Raw genomic sequence first — 24,584 nt, 5'->3', positions numbered from 1 at the left:
ATATATATATATATATATATATTTACCTGTGTTGCTTTGTACATTGCCTGGGTCCCTGAGGGAAACAGCCAGTTTCCCTGTGTCTGCTACAGTCTTTCTCACAAAGATGTTATTTAACTATTTAATGTCTGTGGAAAGAATGAATAATCTCATCTGATTCCCCACAGGAATCCTGAGTCAGGTAGAGCATGAATTGTGCCCATTCTGTAGATGAGGAACTGAGAGACTTGCCCCTAATGAAATGGAATGGTAGGCCTGGGACTAGATAGAGGTGAGGACTGGAATGCCAAAAATGTGCATGAGAAGAGTAAAGGGAACAACAGAGAGGAGCAAGACACACCCTCAGCCCGTTTGGATGGGGCTGTATGCTGAAGGCTAACTTTGGTTAGCCTCGTGGGACGAGGAGGAAAGGTCGGCCTCTGAAGTGGGTCTTCTGGCTTCCATGCTCCGTCCAAGTCAGCGAAGTGTATTCTCATAGCTGATGCCAAGTTCCTCATTTCTGCTGTCCCGTCATGGATGGTCAGTCTCATGTGTGTTCGCATGACTAGTAATTTGGGTCTAGATGTCAAAATAGTTATTCCCAGATTTATTTGCAATTGTCAAGAGGCCAAAGAGTCCGACCAGGACAGCCCTGTTACTTTTTATTAGATACAGATTCTAGCTCTACTGAGAGCCAGGGGTCCACGTGAGGGTCCCTGTTCTGTATGGTATTCTCCATGTATCCTGCAGAACAAATGAGTTTTTCTAATGACTTTTTGTTTTCCATTAAAATTTTTAAAAATTTAATCTTTTAATTTTGTATTTCTACTATAGTTAACATACAGACTTACATTGGTTTCAGATGTATAACATAGTGATTCAATACTTCCATACAACACCCAGTGCTCATCACAACAAGTGCCCTCCTTCATCCCCTTCATCTATTTCACATATGATCCCACCTACTTCTCCTCTAGTCACCATCTCTAGAGTTAAGAGTCTGATTTTCGGTTTGTCTACTTTTTTCTTTGTTTTGTCTCTTAAATTCCACATATAGGTGAGATCATATTGTATTTGTCTTTCTCCGACTGACTTATTTCACTTAGCTCTAGTGAGTTTGTAATATGCATTCAACAAATGCTTATTGAGTACCTACTACGGGCCACACATGGTGCTGGGAGCACAAGGAAGCCATGGTCCTTGACTTCTTGCTTACAACTAAATGGAAAGCCAATTGGACATACAAGCAAGTAATATCAATTGTTTGTAGGGGCTGATTTAAATGGGGTTTGTTATTTAAATGCATTTCATGGAAGTCCCTGGAGAACTTACCTTAAATCCTTCTTCAGGTATATCTCTTTTGGGGATTTCAGACATGAATGGACTGACTGGCCTAGGAATATATCCCTCTTTTGGGTCTTTCTTGTTTTTAGCTTCATTATTATCTTCTTTCATAAAAAGTTACCAAGTACCAAGGAAAGGTAAATCTTTCCCACACCCCTGGTTACTAGATGGTCATCACCTCAAGGAGAAGGCCCCGAGGTGAGAATAAAAATGTTATATCTTTATAGTCTAAGTTCAAAGAGCACCCTTCTTTTGTGCCAGACACCCTACCTTCAGCTTGTAGGGAGATGGGACTGGATAGGTAGATGATTAGTGGATTCTAGAGAGGTGTCCTAACCTTAGAAGTGGAAGAGCCCCATGGCAGTGTTAGGACTTAGAGAGACTCTATTGGAAGTTGAGGCTACTGGAGAAATTGGCCTGTTTCCCCTCAGGACAACATAGACGTGGAGGCTACACAGGACACTGTCAGCCCAGTCAGCAGACACTGTGATGTAGTGCCAGCCCTGGGATGTGGAGTAGATGGGACAGAGAAAATGGAGGGTTTCCTTCTGTGTCTGGCCCTCTCACATAAACAGACTCTGACCTTGAATCCACCCAGTCCTCCCTGGGTGGATTCAAGGTCAGAGTCTGTTTATGTGAGATTTTCTGTTGTCTACCCAAGCAAATGAGATCACACAGAGAACCAGACCAGACCAAGAGTGTGACATCTCTCCTCTTCCCTTTATCTGTGAAAGTTCCATGATTTTCATAAGATTAGCAAGGGGACAGAGCTATGAATGAAGAGTAACCAAGATAAGAATACCCAAATTTCCTGGATCATGATGCATTTCAAGATCTGAATAATGTAAGTAGTCTAGTCTTAGCATAGCAATGTGGACAAATAAAAGTAATTCTTATGGTGACCCTATGGTTCATGCTCACTACAGATGTTGTATTTTATGCCATCTTAAGGATACAAAGATGAAAAAGTTGGCCATGGGTCAGAGTTAAAACTGCACTGGCTTTGGAGGTAGATGGAAGGTATTTGCATCTCCTACTACTCCCTTTGTAGCCTTTCTTCATGTATCTGCATTTGTTTTCTCATCTGAAAAATGAGTTAATATATTCCTTTCAGAATTATCTTAAGGATAATGTAAGTAAAACCTGGAGCACAGTGCAGTATTATTACTATGAAAAATATATTACCTTGTCCTTGTGAACTTGTAGTCTGGTTTGGAGTACTAAGATTATCGTAATGATAATCACAGTGGTCTGTAACAAATGATGCCTCTGTAAGTCGGAAGAGAGTTCGAAGTAGGGAGAGAAGCATCCCACCAAATTCCATTACATCTGTTCAGTTTTGCTCAACATAAATTTATTAAGCGTCTATGATGCATCAGCCTATGTTATTATAGAAATTCAATTTCCAGGTTCTGGAATCAAAAAGACCTGGGTTGGAATCAGATCCTTACAACTTAGCAGAGGTGTGATTTGGGGCAGTTACTTAGCAAACACTCTCAGTTTCTTACTGAGTTTCTTTGTTTATAGAAGAAAGTTTTTAATAGTACCTGCCCCATAGGTTGGTGTGAGGAATAAATAAACACACATGGAGGATATAGCAAAGTCCCTCACACATTTTAAGTACTGAATAAATTGTAGTTGCTGTTAACATCGTCATTGTAATCATCATCATCATCATCATCATCATCAACACCACCAGTCCCTGTGCTTAGGGTTAGGGATTTAAAAAAATGATTAATATATATTTCCATAGTTCAGTAGGATCCTGGGGCCATCTCTGATCTTTAAAGTCTTTTGTAGGCAATCCATGCAGAATAGAACTCGGTTTTCTAGAAACGGGAAGCATTTTTGCTTGGGAAATTTGCAATACTCCTCACTAGAGGAGGGCATTTATTTCACCTACCACACTCATTTTGGGAATGTGCTTCCTTAGAGCTCTCCATGAAATGGAGATAAAGGTCTATTGGTTTTTACAGGGCCAAAGCTTCTCTTACTTGGTCTATATAATTATACAAATGGACAGATTTAGTGATTGAGAGTCCCATCTTTTGCCTATATCTTTTAGCAGGTATTTATGCACAGCAGTGGTATGTTCCAGGGTATTCTAAAGTTCCCTAAAATCAAATACGACCGAGTTGCTGTTGTAGTGCATAGTAACACCTAAGTAGGGAAGTGGCATTTTTAGCATGAAAGTGGCCTGAAAGTCATGAAGTGTGCTTCAGTAAAAAAGAATTCCTGCTACCTGAACTCAGAACAAGGGCTTTCATTCCTGGCTTATGAGGAAGGAAAAAAGACCAAACCAAAACAAAACAAGATGCAAATGTTCTATTAAGCTCCCTTACTGTGCGAATTTTGAATGGTGAAATGTAACTCTGCTCAGAGACAAGGGCTAGATCAGTTGGCTTTAAAGTTTCTTTGGCATTATGGTGCTTAGCTCATCTGGTGGAAGGATGAAAAGAACCCAGAACTGTTAAATGGAACTCCCATTATTACCGGCCACCCGGAGTTCTCTCAAGAATTTGTTCAAAGCTGTCCCCTAACTATCTATAACATGTCAGCCTCCACTAAGGAGAAGGACATCTGTGTATTTTTAGATAGAAAACTGCTGTCTCCTTGTCATTTTGTAGAAAATGCTTTTCTCTCTGCTTCCCTTCATCGGGCCTGCTGGTATCTCAGCAGAGAAAGGAGCTACCTGGTAAATAAAGATAAGCTGCACTTATTAGCAGAGATTTGCAAGGGAAGAGGCTGTTTAAAAATGGATAAGGAGGCAATTGTGTTCTCCTGGCTCTAAAGCGGGGCCTCGCTTTCCTCTGTCAGGGCCTGGCAGCCCGCGAGGAGCTGAACAAGTAGGCCTGCCACCCCGGCGCGACCCGGAGTTCACATGGACGAGGCTACACTCCGTGGCAGGAACCCTCGGGCCTTTGAAGTTGCTGAGTCGTCCTGACAGCAGATCCCTTCGTGGAGGACTGATGCTCTGCCAGGAGAGTAGAACGCCGTCGTTTTTAGACTGCCCTTTGGGATAAAAGAGACAGTCGTGCAGTGCAGCCCCAGTGCCAGGCCTCCGCCTGACAGAGCCGTCATTGTTCGCGTCACCCCTCGGTGAGCTCCACACAGTCAGCGGGGTCTGGGCCTCGTCAGGGCTGGGGGACAGGTTTCTCGCAGGGATCAGGTAAACAGCCGTGGCTGGCGGTGAAGGAGGGTGGCGGAGGGCAGGTCTCGGTGATGGCTGACATCTGGTTCCAGACCGAGTTCAGTCAGCGCTCCAGATGTTTCCACAGGCGCCGAAGTTTTGCCCACAGGAAGCCCAAAGCATCTCTTGACGAAGCGCTGCGGTTTCCACCTGATCCTTCTGGAGAAGGTGGTGTGTTCTTCTGTGATGTTTGCTTTTAGGTGGGAAGAATTGAGATAAGCTTAAAAGGAAAAAAACAAAACAAAAATAAAAAAAACAACAACGGGCGCTGGCATCCAAGGGTCTCTGTCTAGTGTTTATCTCGGGCTTTCTCTACCATCCTCATCATGAGCGTGTGAAGGAAACGTGAGAGCCCTTGGGCTGACCGGCCTAAGTCTGTCTTTGTCCTCACATGAGCTCAGCTTATCCCAATTGTGCTGACTCTGTGGGATTCCCAGAAAATAAAAGCCAGGGACAAAGCACCAGGAAAATGACCTGGTCCACTTGAGCCTGGCCTCCTTCCCATAGCCCCGCCATCTGTGAGTAGACCCCAGGGTGAGGGAAGGCAAGCCTGGAAGGAAGTTTTGCTGAGAAACGTGGATACCTTTTGCAGCCTGATATTTTCTTCTCAGGCTCATTTATGAGGCATAATGAACGTGTGTGTGTGTGTGTGTGTGTGTGTGTGTGTGTGTTTACAAGTGTTACTTCAGACAGTGTTATAAAGCAGAACACAAAAGCTGTTTCCTAGTAGTTGGGGATTAGTTGTCAACTCTCCACCCCCCACAAGTGTTTTGCTTAAGGCATTTCAAATATCATCTGGTTATTTGGTGATTTCTGAGAAATAAAGAATGGCTGTGAATGGAATGTTATTGAAACATCCATTTTTCAGCTGTGATTTTAATTGCTTGGAAGTGTGGAGACTCAGTTTTTAAATTTCCAGACTCTATCTCTTCCTGGCACTTTCTCTTAGGCTTCCTTTGAATAGATAGACTCCACATACTTCTAGAATAAATCTGCAACTTGAGAATACACTCAGTCAGAGGTGGATTTACCGTGAATGAATTAAGCTTAAGCTTTGGGGCCTCTCGTTTTAAAGGCTGCTTTCAAGGTCCTGAGAAGGAGCCTAGCAGTGTGTTCACATGGTCACATATTTTTGTGAAATTTGCAAAAATGAGATCTTTTACAAATACAGTTTTTCTTAAAGAAAGCTACCCTAGAGTTGTAAGTTTCGGTTCTTGAGCACCCTCTGACAGCAGGGTGAGTAATTTCTTATAAGTTGCCCATCTTTATCTTAATAGAGGATTATAAATGAGGTTAACATAGAATAATTTAGAGAGGGTGTTTTTTGGCAATCACCATTGTCCTCTCAATATGCCAAACACCGTTTATTATACTTTGATTTGTCTTAAGGAAAGCAGCTGCAGAAGACAGAAGATTTTCTGGAGGGTTTCACAATGCTAACTAATGAGGAAGACGATAATACTTCATAATTCATGACAGGAAGGGGCTGCCTCCTTGTTATTTGGTGTCACGTTAGCTATTGACAAAAGGACTGCCTGGCACATCCTCTGACATTTTCTTCAGGACTGGGAGAAATGAGAGGAATGTTTGAAATGACTTAGGGGCCTTCGTATTCCTTTTGCTCCTTTCATCTCCCATTTTTTTGGGTGGCAGGGGTTGGGCCTACATGCTTCCTATGGTTTTCTTTGGTGAGAGGTTCCAGAGAAACAGGGAGAAGAGGATTCTTAGGGCAGTCTGTGAGCTCAGGAGAGGGTCCAGGGATATCCTTGGGGCTCTATGTTGCTTGAACTCCGACTCTGGGCCTCCTAACCACATCACGACATGGAAGCTTCCGAAGCAGTGAGAAACACCAGACTTATGAACTTCATGTACACCAGGATTTAGTAAACAGGATGGCCATCCTAAGTGTGTTAATTTACCCTCTCTCTTTTCTCCTTGCTACTCCCTGGGTGTTTTAAATTAATTCAATAAACCCCATATGATTGGAACATCTTAACTTACTTTGTGAACCTTTTTGTTCTCTGACCTCTGAGGTTGTTTGCCTGGTAGTATGTTAGCAGGCTATCATTGCATCAAAGTCATTTCCCACATAACAGCATTAATCGGGGTTATTTAACTCTGGTAATAATAACACCCACATTTAAGAGGCTTAACAAACATTTTTCTCTAAACACCATTGAACATGGATGCTCCTTGTCAGGCAGCTTTCCTGGGTAGCTCTCCTCAAAGATTTGACTCAGGGACAGGGGAACCTTCCATCCTGTGGCCACACCTCTTTGAAGTCCTTGGAAATTCTCTCTGTTAAACGGGCAGATGAAGAGAGTGGAAGATTGTGTAAGGATTTTATGAACCACAACTAGAAATGGCACACAGTATTCCCATCACATTTTATTGGTCAAAACTAAGTCACATGGCCAAGCCCAAGTGCAAGAGAGGCTGGGAAATGTAGTCCAGCCATATGACCAGGAGAAAAGGGAAATGGGATCTCAGGGATCAATTAATTAGTCTCTGCTGGAGCATGACTATGAACTAATACTAACTCTGAATCTTCATCCCTCAATATTAATTTTGTGACATTGTTCTGCCTTTTTACCTTGAGCTGGTTGAAAGTGGTGGTTTCTTAAGCCAAATAAAACCGACACAAATAAACAACGCTCATTTTAAAGAAATTAGAAAACACCAATTCAGGTGACTACTTGATATACATCTTAATCAATGGTGAACTCTATTGGTACAATTCTGCTGAATGGTAGGGAGTGTGTGGCTTGATCTCTTAAGATTATATTGAATAATTTGAAGCAGAGAACTAAATACAATAATAGAATTTTAGAACTAGAGAAAGCTTAGAAATTATTTAATCCAAAACTTTAATAGATGCTGGCACTGAACCCAAAGCAGAGGGAAGATAGGCTCTGATGTTGATACTCTTTCCATTTCATGGGGAAGCATAAAAACTTGACTTACCAATGTCACACAGTTAATTGAGAGAAATGAGCCTGGGACCCAGTGCTTCAAATTATGAGTCAATGCGCTCTTCACATATATTTAACACCCCCTACCGCATGTATACATATATGCATTCGTGCTCCTCTTCAGAGTCATTCATGTGAGTTTAATTTACAGTCCACTGAAATGGAAGGAAGACATGATTAATGTGCATTATTCTCAAAATGTGGGGCTAGCAGGTCTGTGGTGTTACATCTGTAATAACATCATTTGCACAGCTTGTGTGCTGTTTTGCAAATAGCCCCAAAGTATTTTGTGTGTTGGTCACCAAGTTCGAAGAGAAATGAGATATTCTTTTCACTGGTCTGGAAAAGAGCAAGTTGCAGTGGCTGACTTCAGAATGCCCCATTGTTCCAAGCCTAACAGGTGCAGGTTCCGACACTAAGGGTCGGATCCCATTACCACTTGAGTTGCATGGATCACTGACCTTGAAAGGGGTCTGCACACACATCAGTGTGGGACCCGTCCTTTAGGAACCACGGCCACTAATCTGAATGGCTATTTAGAGCTGTGAATGGCATTTAACAGGCGTCCCTCCATTCTTCCAGGCTCATTGAAGAATCCCAGTCCTTCTCCTCCTGCTCATTAGAACTGACACTTCCCAGGCCAGAGGGATGACCAGGATGAATCAGAGAGGTGAGATCTTCATCCTGAAGGACAGGGTACAGTTCAGGGCCAGCTGGGGATGAAAGAAGTCACTCTTGGCAGTTGGGGCTTGGAGCTTATGATTGCGTCTCCATTATAACAAACATGCAATTATGTGGAATATCTCAAAGATACCTTCCTTTGAAAGTTGGATGATTCAATCAAGTCATTTTCATAGTATTCTCTTAAAAAGAGTAAATCCTTCAGCTCGTATGCCTATAAACCCGCCCACTCTTGACTTCTGAAACAGACATTTTTTCCTATGAAGCTTGTTTGATGTTCTGTTTGCATTTTATTTACATCATTTAGTGTGTAGCTTGCTTTTGTATGCATGGTGGTCATATTTATGATGGGTTAATTTCTTGAAATTAAAATATAAGAAAGGGCATTACAAATATTTTAGTAATCCAACTGAATTTTGAGGGCATGTGGCCACTGTATGGCTATTTCTTGGAGCAAATTTGTTTGTTATTGGGTGCAAACTAGGCATTTGCCACTCTGAAATCTCACAGTTAGATTTAGTTGCTCAATTGATTTCCTACTGATTTATTGAAGGTAGTAGCATTACATAGAGGCATATAGATAACTTCCATCTGGCCTAAAAAGGCAAGATGGAAATGATTTTCTTGGGGTTGATTATCCAGCTAGTCCATTCATTCTGATTAAAGTAGATGCGGCTTACAATTGCGGATGTGCTTATAAGGGAAGATGCCAATGAGGAGAATGATCTTAGATACTTTCAGCGATATTATGAGCAATCTTTTTAAAAAGCGACGCTCTGGAAAATTTTCCATTGTTTTGAAATGACACAGTGGCTTGCATATGTATTCGTCATATTAAGTAATGATTTCATTCATTCATTTAGCAAACTATGAACACTTTTCATGTGCAAGATATTAGAATATAAGGCCAAGCGTGACATGACCCTGGCCATGGCTTACAGTTTGGTGAAGGAGACAAACTTCTAGCTACCACATGCACAGGTTTTGGTGGCCATCTATACCATCCTAAGGAGATGTCTACCTATGTATATGCTTACATGAACTGAATTTACGGGCCTCTAGGGCAGTGGGAGAGTCCTGTGAGGGCAATGTGGAGGAGGGATCATGAGTTTTTCCAAGGAATGTCAGAGAAGGCACTAGGGAGGAAACTCCGAGCGCTTTGCCAGACAGAAGAGGCACAATGAACAGGAACTGAAGAGTGAGCAAGAGAGGAACGGAGGCGAGAGTGATCTTTTTAGAGCAACTGGAGCATGACACAGACATGGAACAGACGTGGTCTGTGACACAAATACATACACGAAGCAAAGTAATTAGGAGGGTGGAAATTTCAGCCACATGCTCAGGGGCAAGAGGTATGTGACTTTACTGATCCTTCTATTCATCCACTTATTTGTAGAAACTCTCATTTTGCCATGTGAAGGAAACTTAATCCTCCTCAATTTGCGCTGAATCTCCTCACCTTCCCTAAATGCCAGGGGCCTTATGAAGATATAGATGGTGGTGCCGCGGGGTGGGGCATCAGGACCCTAGTTATCAGTTCTCCAAGCTGGATTCCAGGGAGGTGACCATTATCCTATCTGACCCTCTGTCATTAGCTCTCCAGGGCTGTCACCAAGCTGTGTTCAGAAGACTATGGTGCTGCCCCCCAGGGGGCAGGAATCAACCTCCAGATCATCTGCTTTATCAAGCTGTCTAGGGTCTGCTTTGGTTAGTCACCCCACATCCACTTCTCTGAACATTAGCTGCCCATCTGGGCTCTCTGTTAGGAAATGAGGGATGGGATCTTACACTCTTGGGTCACACCACCTTATTGAGGAGGCATCTGTTTGCCCTTTTCCAGGAAGATCAGAGTACAGGCCTCCTTTCTCAGGGACTCCAAGCTTCCTTGGTCTCATTACCTCCTTTTCCTACGATTTTCTGCACCAGGGCTAGCTTTTGTAAACTTGAAGGTGTGGGATGTGGAGTTGGTAGTGGTGGTGGAGAATCTTTGCTCTTAGTCATATTTTTTCTCTTTCTTTCTTTCTTTCTTTCTTTCTTTCTTTCTTTCTTTCTTTTTTTTTTTTTCCTTAGGTTCTGTGGATTTTTTTTTTCTTTTGAAGGCTAGGCATTTGAAACTCAAAAGCCAATAATAGTTTCCTTTCTTCCCTGTTTCTACCTTGTAATCCCTTTCCTGAAGTAAGGGATCTAGAAATGTCGATTTCAGTGTTCTCAGCCACAGCAGCACATTACCATCACAGTGAGGACTTAATGACTAATACAAAGCAGTAGGTCCACTTCCTGAGGTTCTGATTTAATTGATCTGGGTTCGGGCAGGAATACTGGTGTTGTTTAACAAGCTCCTCCCCAGTAGGTTCTAACTATAGTCAGCATCAAGAATTACTAGACTAGCAGGGTGGTTAAGAAAGGTCCAAAGTATTAAAGAGAATGCAGGAAAAACATCAGCTTATATTGCAAAGTATTACTCAGGTCTAAGACGCCAGCACTGCATTTGGAAGAATCTTGAATTCCCTGTAATGGAACTTTGACTTTATCATGTTGGGAATACAAGACATTGAAAGAAAAAAATAACTAGTATTTACTATACACCTTGTGCTAAGTGCTATGTTTTAAATAGTCATCTAATTTCAGCCTGAGATAAATTCTGCAAGGTAAGTCTTCTTACCCTTTATTTTGCAGATGGGGAAATGGACCTCAGTGAGGTTATATAAATTTCTCAGGGTTATTGGGTAAGCAAATATCAGATCGCTGATTAGAATCCAGATCCCTGATTCAAAACCCAGGCTATTTCATGAAATACTGTTGCCTCCCAATGTGATGTGATAAGAGAGTTTATTAATTGGATAAATCAGTTAAGAGTTCTGTCAACAAAATGGTAGAAGAGGGAGTGGTGTCTGGGTGTCTCCGTGGGTTGAGTGTCTGGCTCTTGATTTTAGCTCATGAACCCGGGATTGTGAGATTGAACACTGCGTCAGGCTCTGCACTGGGCATGGAGTCTGCCTGGCATTCTCTCTTTCCCTCTCTCCCTGCTCCATACCCCCACTCTTGTACATGCTCTCTCTCTCTAAAAATAAATAAATAAATAAATAAATAAATAAATAAATAAATATTAAAAAATGATAGAAGAGCCAAAGGTTAGCCCCAAAGGAATGGGTTAGCTTGTCGCTGTCATTGCCTTCTCTCTCAGTTGTTATCATCATACATTCAATGGTTATTGCTGCTTAGTTGTTGTTGTTGTTGTTTTTTTTAAGATTTTATTTATTCTTGAGAGACAGAGAGAGAGAGAGAGAGACAGAGACACAAGCAGAGGGAGAAGCAGGCTCCATGTAGGGAGCCCGATGTGGGACTCGATCCCAGGATGCCAGGACCACACCCTGGGTCAAAGGCAGATGCTAACCGCTGAGCCACCCAGGGATCTCTTAAGTCTTTTTTTTTAATGACTGATTTTTTTTTTTTTTTTTTGAGTGTGGTTGACACATGTGAGATTAGTTTCAGGTGTGCAGCATAGTGATTGGACAAGTTTAAACATTATACTGTGCTCAAAACCTATGTAGCTACTAAGTGAAAGCCTGTACCTTCCCCTCTCCCTACCTACTTTGCACATTGCCCCTGCACTTTCCCCTCCTGGCTTTGTTCTCTGTGTTTATAAGTCTGAGTCTGCTTTTTGTTTGTTTATTCTTTTTTTTTTTTTTTAAGATTCCACATATGAGTGAAATCATATGGTATTTGTATTTCTCTTTCTGAGTTATTTCACTTAGCGTAATACCAGCTAGGTCCATCCATGTTGTCACAAATGGCACGATCTCATCTTTTTTATGGCTATCTCATACTCCATTAATTTTCCTATTCATTCATCTATTGATGGGCTCTTAAATTGCTTCTATATCTTGGCTATTAAAAATAATATTAGGGTCATATATCCTTTCGAATCAGTGTCTGTGTTTTCTTTTGGTAAATATCCAATAGTGGAATTTTTGGATTACGTGGTATTTCAGTTCTGAGTTTTTGAAAAAACACCATACTGTTTCCCACAGTGGCTGTAACAATTTACGTTCCCACCAACAGTGCCTGAGGGTTCCTTTTCTCCACATCCTCGCCAACATTCGTTGTTTCTTGTCTTTTTGATTTTAGGTATTCTGACAGGTGTAATGCAATATCTCATTGTGGTTTTGGTTTGCATTCCCCTGATGATTAGTAATGTCAAGCATCTTTTCCTGTGTCTGTTGGTCATTTGTATTACTGTTTAGGTCTTAAGCTTGCTTTTAGCATGAATAATTTAGTGACTCAGAAGTTAACATGACTTACAGTATTTATTTGTATTTGTTCTACGAAAATAGAATTCTTTACTAAATAATCAGGGTTTTTTTTTATCAACCTCTCCCAATTTATCTATTTATTTTTAGTAAATATAGCTTTTGTAATTAATGTCAGCATTTTTTTTTCTGTAAACTACAGTGTCACAGAGCAAAGAAAGAAAGCAAAACTCCTAAGTGCAAATAAAATATCCTTGCTACTACCTTGAATGGGGCTTACATAACCTTTGCTTTCCTTGTATGCTTCAGAGGAAGATTGTCATACTTTCATCTTTAGATTGCTTCAATCTCTTTTCATGACAGTTATCAGCATTATTGGTATAAAAGTTGCTAATTATGTTCCTTACCTGTGACCATTAATTTTCTTTTTCTGCTTTTCATTATTTCTGCTGTTCATTGTGTATGGGGGACAATGCACATACAATGCTCATGTGTATTGTCCCATTTTTCCTTCTTTAGTTAAAGGTGGGCAAAATCCCTTCTTTAAAACTTGCTGCTAGATAATTTACTTGCTAAGAGATTGCCCTGCATTTTATTGAGTGATTTCTTATTAGAGACATCAGAAAATCAGAATATATTCTGACATGGTTTTGCTTCCACTGGTTATTGTCTATTTACTTTTCCCAGTAATCCAGGCCTAGCAGAGCACCTGGCACAGCTCAACACATGTTGACTCCAATATGGTCTTCATGTGCTAAAACAGTATGGGATAAGCCAGGTACATTTAATCATGCATTGCTGAAATTCAAATGTCCTTGTTATACATCAGGTGTCCAGAAGTATAAGATTCTGATTTGAGAGGAATTCATGATAAATTTCCCCTTTCTTCTGATACTGAAGTCATTCATGCCCGGCCTTCCCATCTCGACATGATAGTGAGGTTCCCTTTGATGTCCTACAATCTCCATATTTGTTTCATTTCCTCTTCCAGAGCCACACACTTATTTATCTTCTCTGTGTATGTTTTGGGGATGTATCTACTTAGTGAAAGAACCTTTTCAATAACCTCTTTTGCTTTCATTATGTTTCCATCAGCCTTCCTCTTTTATTACACAAGTTGACCTGCGCCCCATCAAAGCAGGAAGAGGTTTTCAGCATAAAGGATCCAGGTAACACAGAAGAGAGATGCATAGTGGTGGAAGCCAAATACCGAGGGTGGCAGCAGCTAGAAAAGTGAGAAGTCAGAGCTAGGTGGAGGAGTAATGAGGGTGAAAGGAAGACATCTCAGGAGGGATGTGTGTATTTGAAAAGGAGGGCAGAGGAAAAAGATAACCTAAGAACTAAAACATAAATACGGTGGTTCATTTTAAGGAATTACGATTGAGAATAATATGAGCCCTGGCTTTTCAAGTCTTAGATGAGTTCACCTGGCTTGTTTATTTTTGACTTTTATTAAAATCTATTATTATGACTATTTTTTGCATTTATCCTTTAGAAGACCTCTCCATTGTTGTGATATTGTTATATTTTGTTGTGTTATGTTCTTTCTTTCCTATTTTTTTTCTCCTACTAGCACTGTTGGGCATTGTTTATCCTCAGTAATGCATTTGGAGTAATCTTTGTTTTTTCAAACAAAGTCTCTGGTATGTGCATATATCTGAACTTTAATTTATGCCATGCTGTAGAACACTGATGGTAGTCAGTTGTAGTTGAATTAATAAAAAAAAAAATCAGTCCTCAGGAAAGAATGATGATGGTGAGGGGAATAGTTTAAAAAATTGGATGACCTGACAGGTTGTTTTGAATGTTTCATGGTTAGAGAGGGAGAGGCAAAGAATAACTTGCCAATATTCTTTTATTAGGTAAGATTATTTGAAAAGAGTGAGATTTCAGAAACTCCTCAAGTAAAGGGAACATTCCAACCAGCAGAAGGAGAGGAGCCTAGGAGGCTGGAACAGAGGACCTGAATAGAGAAGCTGTGCAATATGAACCTAATGCTTATTTCGTGGAGGCTGCTGCCCTGACTTTGTCCACACCTGACAATTTGTTGGTTTTGGTGCAAGTCTTTCGTCCTTTTTTGTCCTGACCAACAGCTTTTTACAGTTTGGTGAATGAAGTCTGGATCAGGCATAGTCAGCAATTGAGATCGCATGCTGGAAAATAAGATAAAGAATAATAATAATAACAAAATTGTGTTATGGAGATCACTTCCTTTAGATTATAGATATGCACAAATAATGCTGTCCTACTCTCCCAAATTTCCATCTCTGAGAAATTCTGTCTCAGCTCAATTAGCCTACCTTTTATGAAAACTTTTCTATGTCCCCAGCAGTGCCTGATGTTCTCTTTCCTTTCACTATGAGAGCATTTTCAGTCTTGTCTTCTCCCCACTGTAGGCAGACTATGCTTTAACTCCTTTTCGCTTGCATATAAGAAGTGCCTAGTATATATGTTTGAATGAAATACAGATTAAGATGCATGGCCGATATTGAAGTAATGTTTCTATTTCGACTGAATTGGCAGGCTCTGCTCTGTGTTTGTAATGATCACGTAGATAATTCTCTATGCACGCGTACATGTTTTAACTTTTATGTGAGCATGTAAGTGTTTGAAGGTGGTGGCAGGAAGAGGGGTGGCTCTGGAACTGCCTGCCTTGGCTTCCAATCATAGTGCTATCATTATCCAGCTGTGCGATTTTGGGCAAAGCCTTTACCATATCCTATTGAAGTATTCTCTTGTGTGATGGGGATGATAGTAGCACCTGTCTTATAAGACAGTTGTAAGAATATAATGATAGAATACATGTAAAGCATTTAGAACAATCCCTTTCACTAGTGAATACATGATAAATATTAGCTATTGACATAATTATTATTACAGTCTTGTGTACAAATTCTGTCATCTGTGTAGTTCTTATCTCAAATACCAGATTATAAACTTCCTGTGGGTGAAGACCGTTTCTCTATTTCTTAACTCAATCTTAAACATACAGTAAACTTTTAATAGTTGTCTATTTTTTAATTGTTGGAAATAGGGTGATACGCTGGAGCCCAGAGAGCTCATGGAGCCTCATAACATTTCCCTGAAACATTCCAGGCAGTAAAAGTGTAAAGGTAAATGATAGTTCTGAACCCAGAAGAATCCCATATTTGGCCAGAAAGGCCAGAGCCCTCTGGAAGTTTCTGAGACGGTAATAAGAAATATTTATAGCTATAGGCAAAATCTTTTTCAACAAATAGTATTAAAAAGAAAGTATATATATTCCAAGTTCTAACAAGATCCAATTACCACATAGCTGATGGGTTTAGGCAATTTAAAATTTTATTTTTTTCTTGTTGCTGCTTTTGTTGTTTTATAGTAATGAGATTTGATCTTAAGTTCTGCTTCATTGCTATGTCCTGAATTAATCTTATCTAGGATTATCTAGGTGGTATGCAGGTGGTGCAGAAGTTAGCCTGAGAATATGTAGTACAAATTTTCGGACCCTGTTTAAAGAGGAAAAGGAAGAAAGGACTGAGAACATTGTGGTATTAGAAAAATATCCTCATCTTTTTCAACATTTTGAGATGAGTGAGACTCCACATACATATTGTTAAATAAATGCCACCTTCACCATGAAACCATCAAATATTTTAAGAGAAATTAAATCCTTCAGACTCTGATTCTTTTACACTGGACTCATCAGAATCTTCTTTTGTAAGAGCAACTTGATAGCTAAGACACCCCTGGGGCCTTTATTCTTGAACGAGGAGGTCATATTTTTGCCAATGCTCTTTGCAACCTGAACCAAGAGAAGCTCAAGTTCAGCTTCAGATTTGGAACCCACAACCCTGAGTGAGTTTTAATGCTGATAAATTTATTCTCTCCGCAAACTCTCAGAGGCCACGCTTGGGATAAGGTGGATATCTTATAAAAGCATGTATTCTGAGGAAGGAAAGAACTGGTAGGCCAGTCAAGGTATATCAGAGGGTCAGGTCATGGGCAAAAGTCAACCTGTGCTGTGGCATTCTGGGAGTGCTGAGAAGTGGAAATCCAAAGTAACGCACCCTCAATTCCACACAGGAGAAGAGTAAAATGTCAGGGGTTGTAGATTTGTACATGAGGTGAATGGGTTTTGTGGATGGAGTTCTCAATGAGTTCACAGTGAATACTGTATGTGTTCATTCATTCTTTGAACAAATAGCCATTGAGTAGACGCTGTGAACAAACATTGCGCAAGTCCTAGAAATACAGGGGTAGCAAGGCAGACGAGTCCCTTTCATCAAAAATAAGCAAAGCTGGACACTAGTTAGAGTGGGAAGGGCAGAATTTAATCAGTAAGAACTATTGCAATAGAGAAAAGAGTCCAGCGTGAACTGAGCTCAGCTTTGATCTGTGCAGAGGTGATCAGGTATTTTAAAGAGAGAAGGAGAAAGGAGGAGGGAAGGTGAGGAGGGGGGCTCGATATAGTCAGGGAAGAGAAAGGTTCCAGAAAGCAGGCAGGGAAGTTGGTCCATGTGAAACTGGTGTCTATGCTATTAGGTCCCTACTCCCCCACAGTGACTATGAGGCGGGGCCCTATTTGCAGGTGTTGGCTGGAGCAAATAGCAAATTCTTTTGGCAGTCTTGACTTTTCTCAGGCAGGCACTTGAAGGGGGACTGGGGTCATCTTAGGAATGTGGGGTTCAACTGTTAGAAACTATGCTAGTGTTCGTTCAAATCTTGGTAGACCAAGACTGAGGCCCTAGTCAAGAAGAGGACTCACAGATGTCCCTCTAGGGTTTGGTCAGGAAGAGGGTTTTGGTCACTTCCCTTGTGGAACTCCATTCTATCAGGAAATTAGAACATAACATTTTAATTAAATGTTTCATTGAATCTATTTATATTATTTTATGATAAGGGTGCTTATTCTGTTCTTCAGATGTTCCTCACGGGATTGGTAAAGAAGAAAACTCATCGATTCTCTGTGACATTAATTAACTTGGGAAATTCATGCAAGAACTACTTGGAGTCAAGTGTGATGTATAAATGGTATCATCTATTTCGACATGTTCCTTTCACTGTCTTCAAAACATCTACGAGGACGTCTGGGTTGCCTACCTCTCCATTTGGCATCCCCAAATGAGGTATGGGTATTATATTCAGAAAGTCTGAACTCTCTCAAATCAATGATTCAGATATGTCATTTCAAATACATGAATACATCTTTCTTTCCCTATTTTTGATTTTGACAAGGAGTTTTGAAAATTTTCAGAACCAACTGCTGTTCCAAGTCCAGAAATAACTTCTTAGTTCAATCAGCCCCAGCACTACCTTCTCGCCACTTCTGTATTTTCATAGTGGGAGACTCAAAATCAGAGTAGAAGTAGGACCTGAGTTCTGGTCCCAACTCTGTCATACTTTATGATACAGGACAAGTCAACCTCTTAGGGCTTCAATTTCCTGCCCTGAGCTCAGCAGAACACAGTAAGATGTGCCCAGATGGAAAAGTGCTGTGAAGATTAAAATCTGTTATGCACATGATAGTTTTCATTAATTTTGTAAGCATCCATTGTGTTAGGAGTGCAGAATGCTGGCTTAGGCACTATGGGGGAGGCAAATTATGGACACGATACCTGATTCCTACCATTAAGATACTGAAAATCAGTTTGAGTAGATGACATAAAGAATTAAAAATGATACAGGGAATGAAACTGTGATTTTTGTTGTAGTTTTGTTTTTTTTAGGGGAAGGAGTTGAAAGAACCATGAACACATTTTTCCCTCTACGTCTTAAGCCTTATATAGGAAGGACTAGAAAACACCACTATATCTAATGTACTATTGTCATTTATTAGAAAAAGGATACAAAGTAAGGTAGTGATCTGGCCACACGCACAAGGAGACCAGCCACCCGCTTCTCTGATGCAGCACATGATGATCGGCCATGTGGTGTCTCCCTCCATGGGTCCATTGTCTGGAAGGATGAGTGATAGGCGAATGTGACTGTTCAGAAGAATCTTTCCTCCGGAGAGGCAATATGTGTCCAAAATGGATCAAAATCTCATTTCTCCCCTCCATCTTTAGTTAAAAGTTTCACCTGGGTGATTTGTCAATTTAAGCACAACTGAGGTTCAAAGTCCTGTCACCCTGCAGGCCTCGACTTCTTGTCTATTGTGGTCCCCTATCGATACTTCCCAGAGCTTGGGGCTTGCAGCCATGAAAAGGAGCAAAGAGATTGTCTGTATCTCAACAAGGTCCTTGGCGTGCCAGACCAGGAGGGCCAGGTTGCTTCCTTCTCCAACCTGCTGCCTCCCTGGAAGTGACAGCTGAGGACTGAGTCTGCTGCGAGGGCCAAGTGGCCAAGGGGACAGGGCACTCAGGATTCCTCTAGTCCCCTTTCCCGTAGTACGAAAATGACAGTGCATTCCTCCAGAAGAAGCATCTGCAGCCCAGTAAGGGCGTAAGTAACAAAAACTTCCTTGCAAAGCCAAAACTGATGGAAATCCTCAGCCTGATTTTCCTTTGGTTTGAAATGCATGCTGCTGCAAAGGCAAGTGACCTTCCTTTATTGATGGAATACCTTGAAAATTTCCTTCACAGTCTGTTGTTGCCATGCCCGACCGAGCAAATCCGGCTCTCTCCCTCTGCTCCCTAGGGGAAAGCCTCAGGACCCCACCGAAGAAAGGGAATGATCGATTAATGATGAAATTGGCCAACTTGCCAATAACGATAAATTGCTTTGTTCTTCCCATAGCGAGGATGCCAGCCCCGTGTGTAGCCGGTGCCTGGAGACAAAGGATGGGAACCCCGCTCACAATGAACACAGATGAGCTTTCAGACCCATAATGAGCACAATGATAACAATAAAAGTGGCTCACGTGTCTGGCTTGTTTTTGACCAGATTTCAAATGTTTCACGCAGTCTTATGATGAGATATTTACATTTGTTTGCAGGAGAAATGTGATGGCAGTAGTCAAGATTTGGTCGGAACCGGCTTCTCTCCCCTTTATGTGGGTGGATGAGAGTGTCGTTCATGAACGCGCACATTTTAATATGTATAAAATACTCTAAAGACAGCAAAACAACTAGAAGACCTCCCGGAAATCTGCAGTCCCCTTGAGGAAATAAAATTTGCACATGAAACCACGTGCAAATAAATATAAAACAACATGTCAAAAAGGACAAATTGATATACACCGCCACTATTTTTATTTCGTGTTTTTGAAATCATGGAATTAATTGTTTTTATTATAAGGGTAATATATTAATTATCCTCTGCCCATGTAGAAAATCCACAAAATAATGAAGATTGAAATAACTGTTAACTGCAAGCCACCTCTCAGAACAAGAAAAGCGACCGTGTAACATTTTAATGTAATTCTTTCTGGTCTTTTTAATTTTTTCTAAAGCTTACAGACTTTATTCATAAAAAAAGTGTTTTGCACATATTCTATTTACTCTCTAAAAAAAAGTGGAGGGGGGAATGCCTGGGTGGTTCAGTTGGTTAAGCATCTGAGGTCATGATCTAGGGGTCCTGGGATCGAGCCCCATGTCTGGCTACCTCTCAGTGGGGAGCCTTCTTCTCCCCCTTCCCTCTTTTGCCCTCCCCACCCTGTTTGTGTTCTCTCTCGCTCTCAAATAAATAAATAAAATCTTAAACACAACAAAACCAATGTGCCATAGCGTTAACTACATTCACATGATTGTGCAACCAATTCTGATCTTTTAAAAAAAGGCATAGACACATGAATATGATAGATTTTTATTTTTTTATTTTAATTTTTTGGGGGGCATAGATTTTTTTATTATACTTATTTTTCTAAGTAATGTTTTTTCTTAGTATCAAAGATAATGTTCAGTGCAGAATACTTAGAAAATACTCATTATTCTAACACTAAGAAATAATTAATGTTATATTTTATCAGTTATCCTTCTAGCATTTTTCCATGTGAGTAAATGTACCTGCAAAGGTATGTATCTATACACCATTTGCATTTGAATTTACAAAGACAAATTTTTTTTTTTTACAAAGACAAAATTATATCAAAGGTATCAAATACCCTTTTCTTTAGGATTATTTTGTGAGTTATTTGATACCAATAAATCTGCAACTATAGTTTTATTGCCTTTTTTTTTTTCATTCCACATTGGTGAATGCAAAATGAAAGATGTAGTATGTATGTACTATCGGCTTTTTGTGGTCACTTTCAGTGGAAAGGCTAGAGTAGTTTTTTTTTTTTTTTTAAAGATTATTTATTCATGAGAGACACACAGAGAGAGGCAGAGACATAGGCAGAGGGAGAAGCAGGCTCCATGCAGAGAGCCCGATGTGGGACTCCAGCAAGTTCTGAATTGAAGGCAGAGGCTCAGCCACTGAGCCACCCAGGCGTCGCAGGGCTGGAGTAGTTTCAGGTGAAGGAATGTAATTTATCAGAGAGAGCTTTCTAGAGGAGGTGAGTGTGAGGGCTAGGAGGATACAGGACCAGGTCCCCACCTTCTTTGTCTACCATGAGCCTGTGGGCTACTTCTACTGCTCTTCTGGTGTCTGAGGCATTTGCCGGGGGAGTCAGAGTTCAGCATGTACCAGAGCGAGGGACAAGGGAAAGTTCTGTGGGTTGTAGAGAAGTGGCCTGGTCTGACTGCTGAAAATCAGGCTTCCTGTTTCTTGTTTGCTGGCTAAAAATGTCTTCTGTTGAGGTTGTAAAATAATGGTGCTGTCGTTGAGTGCTGAAGCCAAGAAGAGATGGTACTGAAAGACAAATACTTATCTGCTGCCTAAGATAGAATGTTTCCAGATACCCAAGAGAATTTAAAAATACTCCTTAAAATATAAAATAATTTCAGAATTTCAGGCAATTAGTAACAAGTGGCAAGTAGGCCAGATTACAGAGAGCTTGAATTGTATCCTGGGGCTTGACAAATTGAGACCCTGGATTCATAGCAGTCCTCTTTAATCAGTGATTCATATAAATTGATACATGTCACTAGTCATTTTATCTACTAATCACACAGGCTACAGACAAAACTGAGAGATTTGCTGTTATGTTGTTGGGCAGGGGATGGGGGAGGTGGAAGTAGCATGCGTAACTTGAGGTCATAAAAATTCATTTACTGTGCCAAACTAAATATATAAAATTTGTAGTGGAAAGAGATCTGGGTACTAGATTTAATTTTGTTTTTGTTTTTGTATTTTAACTGATTTGCTGGGTGATCTTAGACAAACACCCAACTTTCTTCATGTTTTGGGTTCCTTTTTAGTGTAATGGGTTTAATACTGTCTAGTTTACCTACCACGGCTTTTGTGAGGCGTGAATTTGTGAGTAGATATGGGAACACCTTGAAAATTAAAAATGCAATGCAAGGAAACTATCAGCTAAAGACTTTCATTACGTATCAAACCCATAACATGGATTAGAAAGTGAATTAAGAGAACAAAATTGGTTTTCCATATGGTCTGAAGTAGCTGACTGTTTATTATGTTTGGGAGCATGTGAGGAAAACTTTCTTTTCTGATGTACATTTACAAAAACTTCTCATAAGAAAAATTGAGCAGTTTTGAAAAGATAGACCATTAAAACATACACATAAAATAAGATAGTCTAGATACAGCCTAAATTCATCTTTTTTGTGGTCATGTTTAAATTACATTAAGGCATCTGATTGCTATTTGGGGCAAGGACTATGACTGGTCATGTCCCCATCTCCAGTGCTTCAGTCAGAGTCCGGCACAATAGTAGGCATTCAATGTTTATGGAATGAATGGATGGATGAATGAATGAAAAGTTGGGTCTTGGGTGTTTAGGCGGTAAGCTAGTAGGTTAATGACATCTATCAGAGAAACTACTATGTTCCAGTTAGAGTACTAAGAATTCAGCTTCATCTGCTGTATTTATCAAAAATCCTTGGTAAAATGTTCAACTAGCAATTGCATGATAATGATTGTATTCCCCAAAGATACACAAACGAAACATGGTGGTGGAGGAAGGTGAACATGGCCGATGTTGTAGAATTCATCCAAGCTGTGGGACACACATATCCATCCATCCATCCATGCACCCAGCAAATACATGTCTATTTGAACAGATACATAAACACACACACACACACACAAAACATATATTCTCATTTCTTGGTTTGATTATTAAACCCAGCAATTTTGAGTTCATATGGAAAAAACAGACCCTCTTGTTTGATAGTTGAAGAAAGCTGTTGAGTGACAGTTTGAGTGAGGTAACATGGCAGATTAGCAGTGCCTGACTTCCCCTAATGGCTACATAAGGGGCCTGGGGCTCCGATTTGGGTTGGAGTCCAGGAGCCTGAAGTAGGTGGATGAGTGATTAGAAGTGAGACATGGCTATAGGCCATGGGTGTAAAGTCTGAATTCCAGCATCGGTGGTCCAAAGGGTGAAGTCTGTGTGCTGGGATAGGATAGGATGGTTTAAGAGACAGGTCTTAGGGTAATCCCCAAATAACACTGCAGGGAGCTAGAGAGAGAGAGACAGAGAGCGAACGAGAGAGAACTTTTTACTAGGGACCTATCACCCAGTCTGTTAAAGATGCTTTGCTAATTCAGACAAATGCAGAACATTTCTAGAGCTTGGATGTTCTAACTTCTAGGTCATTTCTGAAGGCCCTACAGAAAATCAGCACATTTTGCCAGCAGGGCAATGTACTAAGCATATTCCAGAAGTAAACAACCCAAGCAAATGGTCAGGGTGGTGGGCATTGTGATAGGCACAGCCAGATCTGCTTTTGGGTGGGGGGGGGGCTCATGCCCCTCCCCCCAGCTGACAGACCCCAGCTGCTTCCAGGTAATTATCTCTGCTGAAGAAAACCCTTGCCCTGGAAGGTCTTAGTTCGGTGACTGCTCACATAAGGAGAATAAACGTATGGCTTCCTCATTCCAATGTAAGCAGCTAGGAAGTGTCACCCTGGCTCTAAGTGGGACTAGTTGAGGACCACACTGTGATAGCATCACAGCTCCCCTTCTCCCTCTGCTTATCTGCTCCTTTCCCTTCCTGATCCTGGGTGTTGCTTCCAGGAGCACCCTAAGCCCCTGACCTCCCCCCCCCCCCCCATAAACACCTGCAAGCTTCTCTCCATCCCAGAGGCCACTCCCCTGCCAGGGCCTGACCTGCTTTCCAGGCTGACAATCAGCTGCTTGTCTTTCAGGAGATGGCTGTGACAACCGTCTGACAACTTGTCGTGAAGGTCTATGTTAAGATCTAAAGAAGAGGGGTGAAGACCAGATAATGTCCTGACACATCAGCGTTTGGCTCTACTGCCGTCAGCTCACTTTAAAGAGGCAAGGCCTTTCCCGCAAGGCTTTGATCATCTCAGCAAGAGGTTTTTGATTTTGTTTTTGTTGTTGTTGTTGTTGTTTTGCCCATTTTACAGATTTGGAAACCAATGCCAACTGAGGGTTACTGCCATGAACAAGAACCCATGAATAAAGCAGCAGAAAAGTGACTTTGAACTGATCTCTTACAAAATAGATAAAAACAAGACTTTAAAACCAAGAGGACCGAGATTTATGAGGGGGCCACAGGCAGGGAGGCAGGTGAGAGAGCGTCTCTAAGGATCTACTGAAGTATCAATGGCATGGCACTGATGTGAAACCCAGGGGATGCGCTGACTCAGCCTGGCAGGGAATTCTCAGGGACCCTGGAAATGGGGAAGGAACAGTTGAAGATGCTTCCCACCCCTCCACCCCCCACTACCCCGCCCCCGCCCCGAGGTGAAAGATGCAGTGAGAGAGGCCTGGTGACACTTTCTGGGATGGACAGCTCTAGCCCCAAAACTGAAAAAAGCAACTTTTCTGTGCAGGATCTCAGGGTCTTACGGGAATCCCCACCATTTCGGCCAAGACACCAAGCTTTTCGTAACAAAGACTCAAGCTCTCTTGGGTCCCACAAGTGACACACACATAGCTGCTGTGTGTGATGTACACGCATATAAGGTTAACATTTATAGGTCATCCCCCGCCCCCCACTAGTCCCTGTCTGTGGCTGATTGTCCCCCAAACTATCCCCCCCCCACCCCGCAGCGCTCCGCGAGCTCAGCCTCGGATTGCGTTTCTCGCTCAGCGGTGGGAGCGGGGGGGGGGGGGGGGGCGGTGTGTCCCAGACACGCACGCGGAGCCTTGCGCGCCGAGTCCACGTTTTCCCACGGTTTCCCCCTCTCCTCCCGGACCCCGGTCCTCCGCGGC

The 24,584-nt window shown here is 41.4% G+C and overlaps 1 long non-coding RNA gene across 3 annotated transcripts; it reads left to right on the top strand.

Annotated features, from left to right (window-relative positions):
- Window positions 1–3,830: 3,830 nt before the first annotated feature.
- Window positions 3,831–23,845, top strand: LOC125755398 (uncharacterized). 3 transcript variants are annotated; one of them, XR_007411845.1, is made up of 5 exons: window positions 3,831–4,422; window positions 8,068–8,155; window positions 13,512–13,585; window positions 17,317–17,521; window positions 23,549–23,845. It is a non-coding gene; the product is annotated as an uncharacterized LOC125755398 (long non-coding RNA). The 3 variants fall into 3 exon arrangements; XR_007411844.1 differs by lacking the exon at window positions 3,831–4,422 and having other exon boundaries at window positions 7,891–8,155; XR_007411843.1 differs by lacking the exons at window positions 3,831–4,422; window positions 13,512–13,585 and having other exon boundaries at window positions 7,891–8,155.
- Window positions 23,846–24,584: the final 739 nt, after the last annotated feature.

Source organism: Canis lupus, chromosome 7 (assembly GCF_003254725.2).
Source record: "Canis lupus dingo isolate Sandy chromosome 7, ASM325472v2, whole genome shotgun sequence".
Classification (NCBI taxonomy): Eukaryota; Metazoa; Chordata; class Mammalia; order Carnivora; family Canidae; genus Canis; species Canis lupus.
The sequence above is the reverse complement of the archived record's forward strand: the minus strand, read 5'-3'. Positions and strand labels throughout refer to the sequence as shown.